General features: G+C 50.4%; 1 pseudogene; it reads right to left on the bottom strand.

Annotated features, from left to right (window-relative positions):
• Window positions 1-534: 534 nt before the first annotated feature.
• On the bottom strand, window positions 535-8,946 carry LOC121448288 (annotated as a pseudogene).
• Between the last annotated feature and the right edge of the window lie 9,326 nt (window positions 8,947-18,272).

Genomic DNA, 18,272 nt, shown 5'->3' with positions numbered 1-18,272 from the left:
ACAGCTTCCATAACTAACTTAGACATGTTTCTTAAAGATGTCTCCAAGCCCAAATAACTGCAAAATGAGAGAAGAGTGCAAAAAAATGATCAGGAGAGACACTGACAATACATTTCTTTAAAGATTGTTTGGTCACTTGACCAAAACCATAAGACTGAGTTTATCACCAATGTCATAAATGAGTTGGAATGCAGGCCCCCAAGGACACTTGTCATGTGTGTTCCTGTTTGAATTTATACTTACTGTAAGGAGGGAAGAACCCAGCATGGAAGACAAAAGCAAGATAGGGGAGGCGTTAAGAATGTTTTAGAGCCATTAACTCCTGTCTAAGGAGGCTGGAATGGCCTCATCTATGTACATCTGACATGAACCAGCAGCAGCACCTGGAACCTTCTAAGCAAACGGTGATAGTTAGCACCTACCAAGGGGCAAAGAGGGTTTAGGCTTTTGGGCTCTCAGAAGTAGCCTGAGAAGGAGTCAAGCCACAAGGCAATCTGGATGGTCCCTGGGCCAGATGATCTTCCCAAAGCAAAATCAGGAGGTAGAGTAGAAGCCATGACTAGAAAGAGTAATGGGGATGGCTCGCCCACTCCCTGTTGTCTCTCCCTGACCTTTTAAGCTCCGTTTCTCAGAGTCATTGCCCCATGGTTTGCAAAAAGGCTGGTCCTTTGCTAGGCTGCTCGGTGTAGGGATTCTGGGGTGCTTAACCCAGCCAGAGTGGCCGCCTCAGCTTGGAGCTCCTGGTGTCCAACACTGGGTGAGGATTGGGTGAGGATGGAAGTGAAGAGGAGTAGTCGCTAGTGTGGCTCCCGTTACTAGCCTGCCCTGTTACAGGAGTAGAAGGGGCAGAGCTGGGCAGGGACTTGCAGGCAGCCAGGAGTTGCCGCCACCTGTGCAAAGTTACCACCTTCTGGACCACCTCCCGGAAGACCTGGCCCACATCAAGCCCACAGGCAGCATAGGTCTCCCAGTAGCTGTAGCGTCCCACGTCTGTGCCAAGCCCAAGCTCAAGCATCACCCACCATTGGAGGAGAGGAGACACTGATCCTGTCCTGGGTCCCAACCAGAGCCAGGACTAGACCTCCTCATCCTTCCCTGAGAGGGGAGCTCAGCTATACATGGACTCACAGTCTGGAAGCTGCTTTCATCCTCCAGGCTGAAGACAAAGATCATAGCATCCGCCCAGCCTGAGAGCTTGGCGTCAGGCATTCCCGCTTCCTCTCGGATGAGCACCAGGTGAGTTTGCCCATCCCCCAGCATCCTCCTCTCGCACTGCTCACCCTCAGTCCTCTCCAACACTTGGTGCGAACCCGCTAGGAATCCGTGGATGAGGGATGACCTCTCACCTCTGATGTCACCCAGCACACTCAGGCGCAGTTCGGGAATTGAGAGGTTCAAAGTCCATTCCTGGCCATTGACCACAGCCCTAGGGAAGGCGCATAGCTCTGCGCCCAACATCTCCCTGGACCCGCTGCTGGAAGACAAGCCTGGGGGTCTGGGAAGGAGACCGGGACCAGGAGGCTCCCCTATGCTCCTTATGAAAATACTGCTGATTAAACTTGAGTATCTTGTGTGGTCATGTGTGATGCTCAGCAGAGGACTGCCCTAGGGGTACAGGCCCCAGGGATTGTGTGGAGGAGGTGGTGACAGAAGTGGCTGGAACTGGGGTTGCTGGCTGGGTAAGCAGAGGAGAGCCGGCAGTGGGTCCTGGGTCCAAGTCACTATTGTCCAAGGTCATGCCTTTCTGAGGGGGACAGTTTTCCTCTCGCTCCAGCCTTGACCCCAGTTCCAGAGCTGCTCTCTGATCCCTTGACCCTAGTATAAGGGGCTAGTCACCCAGCCAGCCACGGGCTTAAGAAGAAAAGTAAAAATAAGGCATACGAAATTAGAAAAAGATAAAAGCCTAGAGACAAAAGATAGTTGGGATAATTAAATTTAAGAAAAACTGGCAAAAAAAAAAGCCAAACTAAGGCCAGGCATTCATAACTAAGAATAAGCCTCTGTGTGTGATTTATTTGGAGGTTGGGCGATGGGTCCCCCAAAAATCCAAAATATAAAACATCACACAACAGGTATATCTGATATTTCTAATTACAAACAGCCCTGTAAGAAAGTGTCCCATGTGTATTTATTTCTAAGACATCTTCAGGAAGAATTTCTGAAAGCAGGATTCTGGCTCTCAGGCACCTGGCTGTTACCTTGTCATGAATCACCGAATCCCCACACAGAAGACTAGTGCTCAGGAACCACTTCGTGTTAGCTGGCCCCAGGGGAAGGTGTGGGGCATGAATCTGTGCAGAACGTAATGGCTGAGTTACATGACAGTTGGAGCAGGAGCCAGCATCCCACATCTCGGAGCGCAGGGCTCTGGCGGGCTTCCAGGCTCTCCAAGGGACAGCGGCCTGGACCTCGCAGTGGCTGTTCACTTTCTCATTGTTCCTAATCATTCTGCCAGCGGTAGGTAAGTCAGAGAGATCAGCGGTGCTGTGTCTGCCCAATTATAGGAGGAGACAGGCTTATGCTGAAACCTCCACGCCGCCTCTGAAGTCTCAGGGCAGACTTAGGAAATCTCAACACCGGCTTACTTTTTGGTTTCTTTCTTTCCTTAGATTATTTCTATTTTCTATTTTGAGGGTGGAGCATGTGTGTGTGGTGGGGGGGTACCTGTGGAAGCCAAAAGAGGGTGTTAGATCCCCTGGAGCTGGAGTTACAGGTGGTTGTGAACCGCCTGACGTGGGTGCTGGGAACTGACCTCGAGTCTCTGAAAGCAGTGTTTGGGATTTCCAATGCTGCGATAGAATACTAGCCAAAAGCAACTTGGGGAAGAAAAGGTTTGACTTACACTACCAGGTGGCAGATTATCATCGAAAGAAGTCAGGGCAGGAACCATGGCAGAATATTGCTTAGGGGCTTTCTCCCCTGGCTCAGGTTCAGACCAGGGTCTGTATAGGAAAGGTGTTGCCCACAGTGGGCTTGACTCTACCACACATCAATCATCAATCAAGATAATCTCTGAGAGACATGTCCGGAGGATAATCTGATCTAGGCAAGTCCTCTGTTGAGGTTCCCTCTTTCCAGGCCACTCTGGATTCTGCCAAATTGAAAGTAAAAGTTAATATATAAGCAGCAAGCATCTCAGTTACTGAACATCCACTCCAGCCCCTTTGATTCAGTTGCCTTTTGTTGATGATAATCATTGCATGTATTTGTTGAAGCAGTTTAATAAAAACCCAGAGACAGATATTAGGGTTCAAGCTGAAGGTCAGAAAAGCAGAACATCAGCCACTGGCTCTTACCTCCACCTCAGTTTGAAATGGCGATTCTGCCTCCAGGAATCTCAGAATGAGACTGTGTCTGAGAGCTGTCTCCTCTTGTCTTACATTCCTCTCTAGGACTGTGATTAAAGGCATGCATCATTACTGCCTGGTTTCTATGGCAAACTAGTGTGGCTACTGGGATTAAAGGTGTGTGTCACCACTGCCTGGTCTGTAAGACTGACCAGTGTTGCTGTTTTACTCTCTGATCTTTAGGCAAGCTTTATTTATTTACTAAAATACAAATTAAATATCACTACAGGCTGTTGATTTGGCCTGAGAATGTTTGAATGCCCTGTTGTTTTGAGTGATGCCATATGACATCTTAACCCTTCTGTATCAGAGAACACTCCGAGCCAGCTGGGTTTTAGGACCCACTACTGAATCTCTGTCTACAGGATACCTCCCCTACTCTGCCAACCCCTGTAAACCATTCTCTCCTCTCTGCCTCTATACCCGGCAGGTATAGACTTCATGCCGACTAGAGATGGTGCCGCGTCTGTCTTTCTGCTGTGATTCGTGTGACTGTCCTCTCACGTTGTCCTGAATTGTGATCGACAGTGGGTGGCTTTGGCACCCCACATTCCCATGCATTGTAAAGAGTCTCTAACCCCCTTTTGGAGTCCCAAGACTTACCAGGAACTCTGTTCCCCTTGTTTGAGGGATGAGAGCTTACCAGAAAGGTGGCCTTGGGAGAATGGCAGAGAACAGACTGGTGCAGAAGGATAAATACCTATCAATTCCTCTGCCCTCCATCTCCATCTCCACCTTCTGTCCAGGGCAGAAGGACTCACTGGTCAGTTTCAGAAAGCGCACCAGCCCGTGGAGGATCTCTGCCGTGACTGTCACCTGAGATGGGGGCAAATACAGAAGAGCCTACACGGGAAGTGTCAGACAAGCCGACCACCCACACTAATTGCACCTCTCCAGGCACTGATTTTGAACAACAGGGGTCTTCAGGATAGAGTCTCAGGCCAGCAGTTTGTGTGAAGTGTGGGTTTCTGTGGGTCTCCTTCTCCCCTGGGGTTGTTGGCCACCGGTCCTCAAGGGCAAACAGAGCAGAAGAAGTGAGCATGGCCATGAGTGTGACAGAAAGAACTTCCCGGAGTCTGCTTCAGAGAGACACCGCTCATTTTAGTGTTTCAGGGGTTTGGTACGTGAGGGTTCTTGGGATTATAAGTGGGAATGGCTGATTGGCCATCACACAGCGCCTAATTATCATATGGGATGAAGGAAAGAGCGGGACTTAAGTGCTGAGTCACACAGCGTTTGCAGGGAGTCCTATGCAGGGTCGTGCTCCAAGTGAGGCCGGGCTTCTGAGCTTAGAGACACTCCCCAAATAAGGTTAGACAGAGAAGAGGTGACCAGACTGAGAAAGGGAGTCCTCCATTTTGTGCCAAGCTAAAGAGCTGTCCAGACACGGTGGACAGCATCCTTAATAACTATGTTCTCCATCAGGTCTCCAGTGCCTCACAGTCTGTATGCAACATGGATGCGGCATGCTCCGGGGGAGACAGGAGCACTACTGCAGGGGAGACTCTGCTCCCACACAAGCTCTCAAGGGAGGCCAAGGGAGACGTCCTCCCGTTCTGTGCCATGCCTTCACCCAGGTGAGCAGCTCACACTGGGATGTCCTGGTCATCACATGCAGTAAATGCTGGCCCTGGTCATCGCATGCAGTAAATGCTGGCTCTCCCCCTCTTCAAGGAACAAAGAGCTTGGAAGGGAAATTACTTCCGTGAACAAAATTGAGGAAGCTATTCAAAGGGGAAATTTGATTTTTGGTACCATGTTATATTAATTGTCTCTATGCAGATTCTTTCCTCTAATTATAAACAAGTGTGCTGTTAGAGATGTGGAGGCATTCAGTGAGCAGCCTCTCCTTGCTCCACTTGAATGGATGTAATAAGAGCGCTCTCTGGTCTGGACCTCGCTGAACTTCACAGAAAGCGAGGCTGTCTCATTTTGCAGCCCATGAGCTGGCACCCGGGGAAAGAACTACCCATTTTATAGACAGACAGCTGTGAGGTCCCCACACCATCCACCCAGGCTGTAGAGCATTTGAAAACTAACTCGTGAGAAGAGCTTGAAATAAAGCAGCTCACGGCTGTTTTACCCAACACAGCGGAAGAGTCTCTGAAGAGAGGAGATGCACACGCGAGGAGATGTTTCCCTGCCCCAAACCAACACAGGCTTCTTAAGTCCATTGTCCTTATTAGCAAATGAATCTTCACAAAAGGCCAGCTGTGTGGAAACCAGATAAATTATTTAAGTCTTAAGTTGTTTCCCTTCTAAGTAACAGTAGAAGATTTAATAGAACTGAACGCAGCCTAAAGACTTGGAACAAGGTCACCCTCTGGAGCAAAAATGAGACTCCAAGGAACCTGCAGCGTTGAACTGAGAAGTGGATAGGGTATCCCCAAGTCACAGATCCAGAGACAGGGACAAGGACACCGTTCCTGGCTGAGTATAAGGGCAGTTGGACCATCTACACTCTGTGTGATCTTATTTGGACCCCGAAACCAAGTATTTAGGACTGGGAATGGCCTGTCCAGTTAAAGGTAGAATTAGTGACAAGATGGGATTCTTCTTAGTCTGTGTCCCTTGTAGAGGTATAAAAGGCAGGGTTCTCCAGAGAAAGAGAGAGAGAGAGAGAGAGAGAGAGAGAGAGAGAGGGAGACAGAGAGAGGGAAAAACAAAGCTAAAGAGGAAAATGGGAGAGAGGAAAAGGGAGAGAGACAGAGATGGAGAGAGATAGACGGATGGAGGGAGGGAGATAGAAGAGGAAGAAAAGGGTAGGAGAAGGAGAGAAGGGAGAAAGAGGAGAGAGAAACTAAGAAAATGCTGGAGTCTGAGCTGGCTGCCTAGCAGGGAGGCACTGACGACAGTTCACCAGCTCACGCTTGCTGGATGCTGGGAGAAGGACCTTTGAGGGAGCCCTACCTAGGCTTCTCTTACAACCTCTAAGTGGATGAGGCCCAGGCACGTGATAAAAGGTTATCTGTAGTATTCCAATGAACTGACTTAAATACTAATCTCAATATCACCCTGAGTGTGAACTCCTGTCTGTTGTCAGATAGTCGAGCTAGCGCTTGGCCAACTTGAACAGGATTTGACAGGACTTAACATTGAGAGTGGTATGGCAAGGGTAAGCCCGCTGGCTTTGTCTGCTAGAGCTCACCCCTCCCTCTCAGACTCCATCCTTGGAGCTATGTACTTATGGCTACAGAAAAGCCTGGGTTGCAGAAACAAACACCTAATGTGGATCTGACTAGTCAGCCAGCCTGTTCCCTTTATACTCCAACCTCACTCACTCCAACAAGCCAGAGAGATAGGTTTCTAGGTGCCCAACTAGGTGTTCTCACTTTATCGTTGGTCACTCTTGGCCACTACGGTGGACCTGAGGTTGCCTTCCTTAGGGTTGCTCCTGGAATGCTTCTGAGAGACACTGGATGGGGTGCACCTTTGAAGCCGAAGTAGGCAGAAGCTAATCTCAGCATCCTTCGGGACCACCTGAGCCCTGGCCCATTGATCTGGGTGTCAGCAGCACCAGAGCTCTGGTCTATGGGTCTGCATTCTTGTACTATGAGTTCTAGGAGGATGGAATTTGGTGCACAGGGCCATGCCTGTCATGCTGCAGGAGACTGAGGATTAATGGTGGAAAGATGGGCTCATAGCCCAGGGCACTCCCTTCTTGGGTTAGCCGTTTGGATGACCATCACTGCAGACAAGACCAAGGCTGCATGTCCCAAGCACCTTGGATCGGGGGCCTTGCTGTCCCTGACAAAGAGTCTGTATACAAGGCAGTCATGCCTTGGCCTTTAATACGGAATGAGCTCCAAGTTCAGGGTGACATCCTGCCTCAAAAGAAAAGATGGAGAATGACCAAAAGACACCTGACATTGACCTCTGACCTCTACATACAGGTGCACTCATACTTACACACACATCCCCTCTAATATATGCCATACCACACACACACATACACACACACCCTTGGAGCCTGTCCTCACACACATCGGTTGCTAGCCTCGTGGGCTCCTAAACTCCCAAAGGAAGAGGCACTCTTTGTGGGATTTTCATCAATTCAGAGCCACTGTTTGCGTTTGATGAAAAGATTCACAAATGAGTTTAAAGTTCTTGCTACAGACAGGTTTCAGGGCTCTTTTGTGTAGCATTTGCACAAAGAGTTAGTTCTCTCCTTTCAGAGGAAACAGGGAAATCATCAGCCGAACCTGGCAGGAGAAGCTGCAGAGCTGACTCACCAAACCTGAAGGAGGAAGGAACGAGGGCCATGCAGGCAGCGGCAGGGCAGGGGCAGGGCTGAGTGGGCAGGTGCAGGGCTGTGTGGGCAGGTGCAGGGCTGTGTGGGGTGGGGCAGGATGGTGTGGGCAGGTGCAGGGCTGTGTGGGCAGGTGCAGGGCTGTGTGGGCAGGTGCAGGACTGTGTGGGGCAAGTGCAAGGCTGTGTGGGGCAGGTGCAGGGCTGTGTGGGCAGGTGCAGGGCTGTGTGGGCAGGTGCAGGGCTGTGTGGGGTAGGGGCAGGACGGTGTGGGCAGGTGCAGGGCTGTGTGGGGCAGGTGCAGGGCTGTGTGGGCAGGTGCAGGGCTGTGTGGGCAGGTGTAGGGCTGTGTGGGGTAGGTGCAGGGCTGTGTGGGTAGGTGCAGGGCTGTGTGGGGCAGGTGCAGGGCTGTGTGGGGTAGGGGCAGGACGGTGTGGGTAGGTGCAGGGCTGTGTGGGCAGGTGCAGGGCTGTGTGGGCAGGTGCAGGACCGTGTGGGGCAGGTGCAGGACCGTGTGGGGCAGGTGCAAGGCTGTGTGGGGCAGGTACAGGGCTGTGTGGGCAGGTGCAGGACTGTGTGGGCAGGTGCAAGGCTGTGTGGGCAGGAGCAGGGTTGTGTGGGCAGGGACAGGACTGTGTGGGCAGGGGCAGGGCTGTGTGGGCAGGTGCAGGACTGTGTGGGGCAGGTGCAGGACTGTGTGGGGCAGGGGCAGGACTGTGTGGGGCAGGGCCAGGGCTGTGTGGGGCAGGAGTACTGCTGTGTGAGGCAGGGGCAGGACTGTGTGGGGCAGGGGCAGGACTTGTGGGACAGGGGCAGGGCTGTGTGTAGTGGAAATGGGGCCTACATGGCAGAGATTGGGTGTATGTGGTGGAGATGGGGGCATGACTGGTAGAGGTGAGGTCTGTGTGTGAGATGGGGTACCATGCATGATGGAGATCAGGAGCATTAAGAATAGAGGTGAGGTACCTTTAGTGGGAGTCGGGGCTGTGTAGTAGAGCTAGGTGCTGTGTGCTAGAGAAATGGGGACCGTCACAGAGATGGGATCTGTGTGGCAGGAATAGGGTCTGTGTGGTGAAGTTGGGATCATGTTTGATAAAGATGTAGGTATGCAGAGGAGATGGGGCATGCATGGCAAAGAGGGGGGCTGCTGGAGAAGACATGCAGTGTAGATGGGGGCCATTGTGGAGATGCGGTTGTGCATGGGGAGTTAGAGGGACCCTCCTGTGGTCAGGCCTAAGGTTATCTGCAAAGGGGATTCTCAGGACTGAATATGGAACAGCCCTAGGCTAGCCTAGGTGCTTAGCCAAGGGGAGCTCACACCTTCTCCATCTGCCAGGTCATTGCTCCCCATGGTTTCCGGCGTGGAGCATCAGGATGTCCTCATTCAGATCAGCTGAGGAAAGATGTATTCATAGGGATGGACACCTTTCTAAAGATGGCTTGCCATGGTCATCTGACTCAGGTCACTTCACAAGCTCACAAGGAACGGAGTCGGGGGCAGGGTGGAGCTGATATGCCTGATTTAAATTTAAGACTTGTCAATGATTTCACTTTTTAACATGACTCATTGACAAACCTGACTGGGGGCTGCTCACACCCTTCGGGAGGGTTTGTTCCAATTCCTTCTAATGTTGAGGACTCAATTGTGTTCAAGGCTCAAGGCGGACAGAAAGTCAGGAAAGTCAGGGCTCAGAATGTGTGGCTTCCCAGATTTCCTGGTCTCTCCTGTGGAGACTCACACATACCCCTGGTGCCCAGAAAGCCCTCAGCATTCATGTTACTCTCACCAGATCCCTGAGAGCAGCAGAGACCAGCCTGGGCCAGCTGGGCAGGGATCCTACCCTAGGGCGTCATTTTAGTCTTGATCTCCCAAAAGCCCTTTTCTTCTGGTTGTCCTTAGAGATGGTGTTTCACTATGGCACTGTCCTCTTTGGAGCTGCCTGCATCTTTTCCCTGATTTTACCATGTTCCAAGACACATCTATCTGGGGAGAGACTGACCAGCCACCAGCCGGGTCGGTAGAAGGACCCTGGACATTGTGACAGGACCCCAGCACCTGGGCAACAAAAATGAGCTATTCCCAATGCTTGGGGACACAATGCTCACAGGGGACCTCTGCTTTGCACTCCTGGGAGCATCCACACTTGTCACCTTTGGAATCCTTGGCCAGTGGTTGAGACCAGTAACCACAGCTGAAGAGTCACATTTTCCTGAGTCCTGTCTCCACGTTATCTGGCATCTGACTGTGTCCAAATTCACCAGTTTATTAGATAAGCACCGCCTTAGGGGCCCTATGGCTCAATTTTCACCTCCTCAAGACCTTGTTTACAAATAGTCATATTTGCTATTGGAGTGGGAGCTTCCACACATTTGGGGGTCTTGCACATTTGCTATTGGAGGGGGTGCTTCCACACAGTTGGGGGTCTTGCACCACTCACACTTCCTTCTCCCCTCAATGCTGCAGTCTTCTCAGCAACATTCTAGTACGAAGAAGCATCCAGAAGATCCACCAGCCGGGTGGATCCACCTTCCCACACAGAACCATCCCAAGATCATGGAGACCCTGTCAATGTCTGCACATGCCCATGTGGCCCATGCCTGACCCCTTCCTCCCTAGGAAAGCTTGGCTGCGAATTCTGTCTGTCTACCTAGGGAATACTTGTCCCCCAACCTAGCTTCAATCCTGAAACAATGATTTCAGTGTGGGGTCTTGAAGCAGAGGAGTTTGGCATCTGGGTCACTGGCCAGAGCAAACAGGATGCAGGATGCAGGATGAGAAAACCGGGCCGGCAGAGCCCACCACTGTACGGGCTGGTTTTAACTGTCAACTTGACACCACCTAGAATCAGCTTGGGAAGAGAGTCCTAATGAGAAATTACCTAGATCGGGTTGGCCTGTGAGCTGGTCCATGATGTACTGCCTTCATTATTAAAGTGTATGAAAGGAGACATAGACAGAGACCCACACTGGAGCACCGGACAGAAATCTCAAGGTCCAAATCAGGAGCAGAAGGAGAGAAAGCACGAGCAAGGAACTTAGGACCACGAGGGGTGCACCCACACACTGAGACAATGGGAATGTTCTATTGGGAACTCACCAAGGCCAGCTGGCCTGGGTCTGAAAAAGCCTGGGATAAAACCGGACTCGCTGAACATAGTGGACAATGAGGACTACTGAGAACTCAAGAACAATGGCAATGGGTTTTTGATCCTCTACATGTACTGGCTTTGTGGGAGCCTAGACAGTTTGGATGCTCACCTTACTAGACCTGGATGGAGATGGGTGGTCCTCGGACTTCCCACAGGGCAGGGAACCCTGATTGCTCTTTGGGCTGACGAGGGAGGGGGACTTGATTGGAGGAGGGGGAGGTAAATGGGAGGCGGTGGCGGGGAAGAGACAGAAATCTTTAATAAATAAATAAATTAATTAAACAAAAAAAAATAAAGTGTACGAGAAGACCCAGCCCACTGTGGGCAGCACCATTCCCTAGGCAGGGGATCCTAAACTGTCTGAGAGAGGAGAAATCTGGACTACAAACAAGAAAGCAAGCAACATGGCCCTCTCCCATCTCTCTGATCTCGGAATGGGATGTGACTGGCTGTCAAAAGCTCCTGCCTTCTGAGACTCTAGGAATGACTGCATTAGATGCTGGTCACATGACACTTGTGGAAGGCTGGCATGGATCCCAGAGGAATCGCTTATTGACAACCATCCTGCTAGGGACAGTGAAGTCTTGGGCAGAACTGAGCAAGGGGAACATGTAGATGGAGGTTGCTTGTGCAGTAGTGTCCTCCAAAACTAGAGTGGAAGAGATGGAAGTCATGAGACAAGCCTGGGAGCCTTCTAGAGGATTCTGGCCCGTGCAGGGAGCAGTATGGCAGAAGCAGTCCAGGGCTGTGGAGGCTACAGCGGCTCTCTGACGCTGATCCTTGCGGAATTTCCCTGACTAGTTCTCCTTCCCTTGCCTCCACTGTTCCTAGAAGGAATCTCTCCATACACAACTTTCAGTCCAAAGTGCTCAGTGGTGGCCACTTTAGAAGCCAGTGTAACCCATGGGGACAGTGGTTCTCAACCTGTGGGTCGCAACCCCTGGGGTTGCATGTCAGATACTTACTTACATTATAATTCGTAACAGTAGCAAAATTACAGTTATGGAATAGAAACAAAATAATCTTATGATTGTGGGTCTCCACAACATGAGGAACTGTATTAAAGGGTCACAGCATTAGGAAGGTTGAGCACTACTGTGTTAAAACAACCTGGGGGGAGGGAGCTGCCAGCCGGTCTCTGAAGGATGATACATCCTAGAAGCCCTCTGTGTCAAAAAGCCTTTGCAAGCCCCGCTGGGAGTCATGGGAAGCCTGGCTCCTCCCAGTTGTCAGATCCTCCTAGCAAGACATTCCTGCTGTGAGCCTTGGTCACCCAGCATGGGCCCCTGCAGTGGGTGCAGCCAGGGTCAGGTTGGGTTAAGTACCACACACTGGACAGTGACCCCTAGGAACCACAAGTGAGCAGCTTGCACCATGAATACTGCACCCTGCATCTTTAAACCTTTTCTTTTATGTGTAAGAATTGATAAAAATGTACAGAGCTGACCACAACAGGGCTGCCCTGCCTGGGAGGCCTTGGTGAGGCTGGACTCTGACTCACAAACACATCAGTGTAGGCCCCTGGTTATTGATTGAAATGTGTGTTTCTCTCAGGATGAGAGGCAGTGCTTCATGGGATCAAATGTATTGAATGCTCCCTTGCCTTTCTCACCTCTAAGATCCGGTTTATCCAGTTAGACTGTCTTTTAATAAAGTATTCACTCCTTGACAGCTTTATGCTTTATCCAGTGTGTATTGTTCCCATCTGTCCACCATCACATCGCCCTAGTTCACCCAGCCCATCTCCCTCCCAATCCATGTCCTCTTTTTAGTTTTACTTTTTGTTGTTGTTATTTATAACCTCCTGAAGTTGGTGTGATTGCTTACATGCCCATGGTTGTGTGGTTATCACTGGTACACACACATCTTTAGATTTTATGCTTCGTGCTATGAGCCTGTTCAGAACGCTAACTGGGCAATCAGGGGCCCTAGGTGCAAACCAACTGTTGTTTTGTTAAATATCCATGCTGTCAAACTCCCTTCTAAATACGTTTATACCCTACTACTATATACTATATATATAAATACATTTAAACCCACAGATCTATTGCTCTCTTGGTCTGAGAAGCCTCCCTTTGCAGTGAGCTGTGGTTCACGCTGAGCTGGTCAAAGTGCCGAGTATAACCGACAGTGAGATGGGTCAGCTATCAGCCTCCCGTCATCCATGGCTCAGAGGACATCACAGAAGAGGGGGTAGAGAGAATGTGAGAGCCAGCAGACAGGAAAAGAGCCAAGAAGTGCCAACTGCTTGCTATGATACGGCTGTGGCACACTCAACTTTTAGACAGTCACTGTGGACACTGGCACAGAACTGAGTTCCTCGTCCGCTCTACCAGAGTCGCAGGCCAGGACTGTAACCAGGATAAGATCGCAGGCTGCAAAGGGTCGCAGGCCAGGACTGTAACCAGGATAAGATCGCAGGCCGCAAAGAGTCGCAGGCCAGGACTGTAACCAGGATAAGATCGCAGGCTGCAAAGAGCCTGGGTGCCTCACACTGCTCATTGCACTTCTGGAAGGAATTTTCTGCTGAGAAGCTGTTGCAATGGCCGTTCTTGCTGCAGAAGCAGCACCATGTGCTGAAGGCTAGCCTGTTCAGCCGCCCTTAACAACTGTCCTAGCCCTGGGCTCCTCCTGACACGCCACCAGCACCCATGCCTCCATGACCAGTTCACACCATGGCTTTCTATCCTGTGTCCCCACCTGCCTCAGGGAAGAATAGGCATACTGCCCCCCCCCCACACCTGATAAACCCCTGTCCTTGCTGTCCCCTCAGCTGTGTGTCCTTGTGACCAACCGGTGCCCTGGCAGATGATTCCTTAGGACACCATAGAACAGAAGTTTGTACCAAAGTCCCAGAATCAGGAGCGAGCTGAGAGGCACCTTCCACTCTGGATGGAAATGTTTCACATTGTTTTACCTCTGTACAGACATTTTAAATATTTATTTATCTTATTTTGTGTGCCTATGTATGTGTCTTCATGTATATATGTGCACCATGCGTGTTTAGGAGCCCATGGAAGCCAGAACAGGGCATCAATCTGATTCCCCAGAACTGGACTCACAAATGTTTTTGAACCACAGTGTGGGTGCTTGAGGGCCTGAACTTAGGTCCTCTACAAGAACAGTATGTGCTCAGAACCACTGATCCATTTCTTCAGCCCTGTACAAACATTTTTAATGTAAAACAAGTTATTAAGGATTTCAGGATACACATAGTTCCTGTTTGTCCTTCAGTTAGGATTCCCTCCGTTAAGATCTCACATAGCCACGCACGTTCAGTGTTGACAAAACATCTAACAAATCCGTGCTGCTAAATATGCGCTCTTAGGTTTCCCAATTTTTGAGCAATGTTTTTCTGTTCCAGATTCCATCTTTCTCTCATTTTTTTTTTCAGCATTCGAATTGCCAGCCCTTTTCTAGGTAGTGTAGACTCGGTACCCACCCTCTTTCCCAGCATGGCAGTGCGTCTTATACGGAGAGCATGATTTATTAAACCCCTCTTGACAGCATTTTATTTTTAATTTTGACATTAAGTCTACAGCTACAATGCTTCCCATTCCAAAGCAGCCAGGTTCTTGACTGCGTGGACAGAGGAAAGAGGTGGATCCCAGGAGGTGGCAATTAGCATGCCACATCTGCCCACCAGGAGCTATTTCAGCTGTCTCAAGCTGCTTCTTGTAATGGTAAAAAACAATTCCATATTAAAGTCCAGTTATGTGGGGGCCAGCGGGGGCTGGGTGATGCTCATCAAGTGGGAACAGCCAGGGACCCTTTCTGGAGGGGCATTGGGCTTCAGCCCTGGGAGTGTGGTCTCACCCAGCTGAAGTTGGGTGACATCTGAGCTGAGAGCTGACTCCTTGTTGAGCAGGTGCCGGGACCCTGCTGTCTGCCTCCTTCACACTTCTTCTCTTCTGGTGATGCTCCTTGCTCAGAGGTCACAAACCACAGCTGCAGCGAAGAGCAGGCCACCAATAGTGCCCCAGAGAGTCTGACAACCAGAGACAGCTTTGACATTTTCAAATGGCCAAAAGAGGTATCCAAAGAGGAGCAGTTTTTAGTGATATAAAATATAAGAATCATATTTTAACATCCACAGACTCATGACCTTGGGATACAGTGGTGTTCACATGCAATCATGTAGCCTGTAGTTGGTTGTCTCTATCAGAGCCAGACAGTGGCTGTGACGAGCCACACAACTTAGAAACACACACACACAGATGAATGCACACATACCAATTACACACACAAAGATGAACACACACACATACCAACCACACACACAAAGGTGAACACACACCAATCACACACACAAAGATGAACACACATATACGCACATGCGCACACACACACATACACACACACACACACACACACACACACACACGACTGCCCACTACAGAGAAGCCAGCTGATCTCTGCTTTTCAGAAAGTATCACCCGTGGAAGAAAAGGGCAATGATTAGAGAGTAGTCAGGGTTTTATCAAAATAGGGTATCTGGAGATAAATGTACCCCCTCATGGCTCTGGAGCTGAGACACCTGAAATGAAGGTGTCACAGCTCTGAGATCCTTCTTGCCACCTCAGCTTCTAAAAGGGTTGGTTCACAAGCTGGGAACTAAGCTGGAGACTTAAACACACACACACAGACACGGGGACACGGGGCTTCATTGATACAAGAATGCCCACTTTATTGTGCTGGGGGAAGCTTATATAGGGCTCTGGCCACGCCCCAGCTCTTGGGATCTTTCAGCTGCAGACCCATCAGAAACCACTCCCCTGCCATCAGGATCTCATGCTCAGGGATTGTGTGTGTGTGGGAGAGTGGATAGTTTGTTTTGTATAGTGGCTTTGGGATCTTCAGTTGAACAGCAGTTGGGCAGTGTCTCCAGTGCCTGTAATGGCTTGTCCATGGGATCAAGCTGCCACTCAAGGCTGGAACTCCTTCAACTCTCCTACCACCTGTCTCTCTGCTGCCACCGTCTTCCAGGTCACCCTACATGGCAGAAAGTGAGCAAAGGGCACTGTGCTGGTTAGTTTCATGTCAACTTGACACAAGCCAGAGTCTTTTGGAAAGAGAGAACCTCAATCGAGAGAAAGCTTCCATATGATTGGCCTATGGGCAAGCCTGTAGGGCGTGTTCCTCAGAGATGGTTGGCAGAGGAGGTGCTGCCCTGGGGTATAAGGAATCAGGTTGATGAGTCTGCTAAGCACCAGTCCTCTGTGGCTTCTGCTTCATTTCCTGCTCCTACAGTCTTGCCTTGATTTCATACCCTGACCTTCCCTTCATAAAGGACCGTGATCAGGACATGAAAGATGAAATCTTTCGTGCTTTGGCTCACGGTGTTTTATCAGAGCAATAGAAACCCTAAGACGACTACTCAAGAGAAGATTCAGTTAAATCTGAGGCTTCTATCCCAGGGGAGGTCCATCTGAGTGGCCTCCTTAGATAGCCAGAGAAGGGATGTTTGGACCAATGGTACCTGTTTACTTTGGACCAATTACAGTCTCTTGTTTTGCCTCTTAGCACCCATCAGTCACAATGTCCTCCTGTAGAAGTGCCAAGGTAGAAATGGTCCAAGCAGGCTTGTGTCTACAAATACATATATTTTACTGCTTCAAACAGCCCTGGTTGTGGCCGTGTCTTCAGGAGCCAGGACATCGGCTGCAGTATTTCACATAGCAGGCTCAAGGCATCCGTGGAGTGTTTGCTGAAGGCAGCTTGTACTGGCACAAGAATGGCTGGCTGGCTGGCTGGCTGTTAGACCGATGGTCAGTTTGCTCAAGGCTTGAGCAGCCAAAGAGAGTTCAGTAGCTGTTAATTAGAAGTCAAATTGCCCCAGTGTCTTGCTTAGTTGCAGGAGTATTTACATTATAAATTTACAGAACTTACCGTTATCACGGAAAGTGATATCAAAAGCTCAGCCCCTGCGGGGTGCCCAGTGAAACTCCTGGTCTGCCTTGCTGTCAATCATCTTGAGATTTTATAATACCTAGCTGAGTGTAAATAGATGGCAGATAATGTTGTTTGGGGACATTTGTTCATGTTTGATGCAGATGTGACCTGCTGTAGGTGGAACTTAGAGGGCCAGCTGTTCCATCGCTGGACCTAGAACCCACTCTCTAGCCAAGATGATCTCATTTTAAGATTCTTTACTGAACTTCAAAATTTTGTTTCTAACTAACATTACCCTCACAGTTCTGGGCATGGAACACAGGCATCTCTTGTGGATGCCACATGACTGGTGGTTGGCAGCCTTGTTTCAGGTGGTCCTTGGGGCACTCTGCTCTTTAGATCTACAGTCACACTCTCTCCACGGTCCTGCAGCTGGGGCAGTCAGTGACTCCTCCCTCCACTCTGCCCCTGATGGCTATTCCCTATCTTGGGCAGCAGCTTCCTCTAGGCCAGGAGCCTTGGACTAAATTGAGCTGGCAGTCCAACTCCCTAAGTCACTGAGCAGCGAAGAGCGTCAGCAGTCAGGTGCAGAGAGCTGTGTTCTTCAGGCAGCCGATTCCCGGTACGTCATTCAGTACTGAGATTCCTTCACCATCACCCTCTCCCCCACCGTGGCCAGGCAATGGAGACACGTGGGCAAGAAACAATGACCACTTCAAAGCCAACACCTCACATCTCACTTGAGTTCTGTGTGGACTGCAGAAAGGTGCACACGGACCTGGTCACCACCGTGGAGAAGGTCGGAAGCACCTTCCAGCACCTTCCAGCCATTGGCAGCTGGAGCGTGCATGTACATGCACCCATGCACGCTTCCACCCTGACCACTGACTTTAGGAACGCTCTCAACCTCATCTGGAAAGCCGATATACAACCTCTAACCATTCCCTGGAGCGACGGCAACCCAGGACAGGCATCTATCCATGCCTGTCTCCTCGAGATGTCAAAGAGGAGAGAGGAGAACCAAAACAGAGACCAGGCCTGCTCCAGCGAACAGAGACAGGGGGAGGTTGCCTGCCTTATCTCCTCTCCCAGGAGCTGCACTGTCTGCTGAGAGGACACTCCTGAGCCAGGCAGGCACAGCTCCAGCTGCAGAGCCCTTCTTCCTGGAGCCTCGCTGGAGCCCAGCCTGCCTTCCCTCCCCACACGGGCCGTTCATTCCCTCCAGAAAGCCATTTTGCCGGGAAAGGAGCCTGTTATTGGCTGGGTAATAGAAAATCTGTCTGCTTCGCCTCATAGCTTTATATGCAAATTGCATTTCGATCGTTAAACCTGCTTTCCCTCTCATCCTCCAGCAGGAACAGAAATCAGTTCAATTAACACACCAAACAAAGCCCGGCGCAGGAGGAGATGGGCCGGCTTTTGGTTTCTTGGGTTCTTGTTCCTGGATGTGGGGTGGGAGGGGGGGGAGGGATTGTTTATGCTTCCCAGCAAGCAGAAAGGCTGGTGGAGAACTGTTTGGAAGGAGGGTGTCCTGGGCAGATGCTAGGAAGACTCTTTCCCAGAGCACACCTGGGCTTGTCCCAACCTGGGCTGTCCATCCATGGGGGCATTGGGAAGCCTAGGGTAAGTGACTTTT

Source organism: Microtus oregoni, unplaced genomic scaffold (assembly GCF_018167655.1).
Source record: "Microtus oregoni isolate MIOR12 unplaced genomic scaffold, Mior012 000005F_ref0000423, whole genome shotgun sequence".
Lineage (NCBI taxonomy): Eukaryota > Metazoa > Chordata > Mammalia > Rodentia > Cricetidae > Microtus > Microtus oregoni.
The sequence above is the reverse complement of the archived record's forward strand: the minus strand, read 5'-3'. Positions and strand labels throughout refer to the sequence as shown.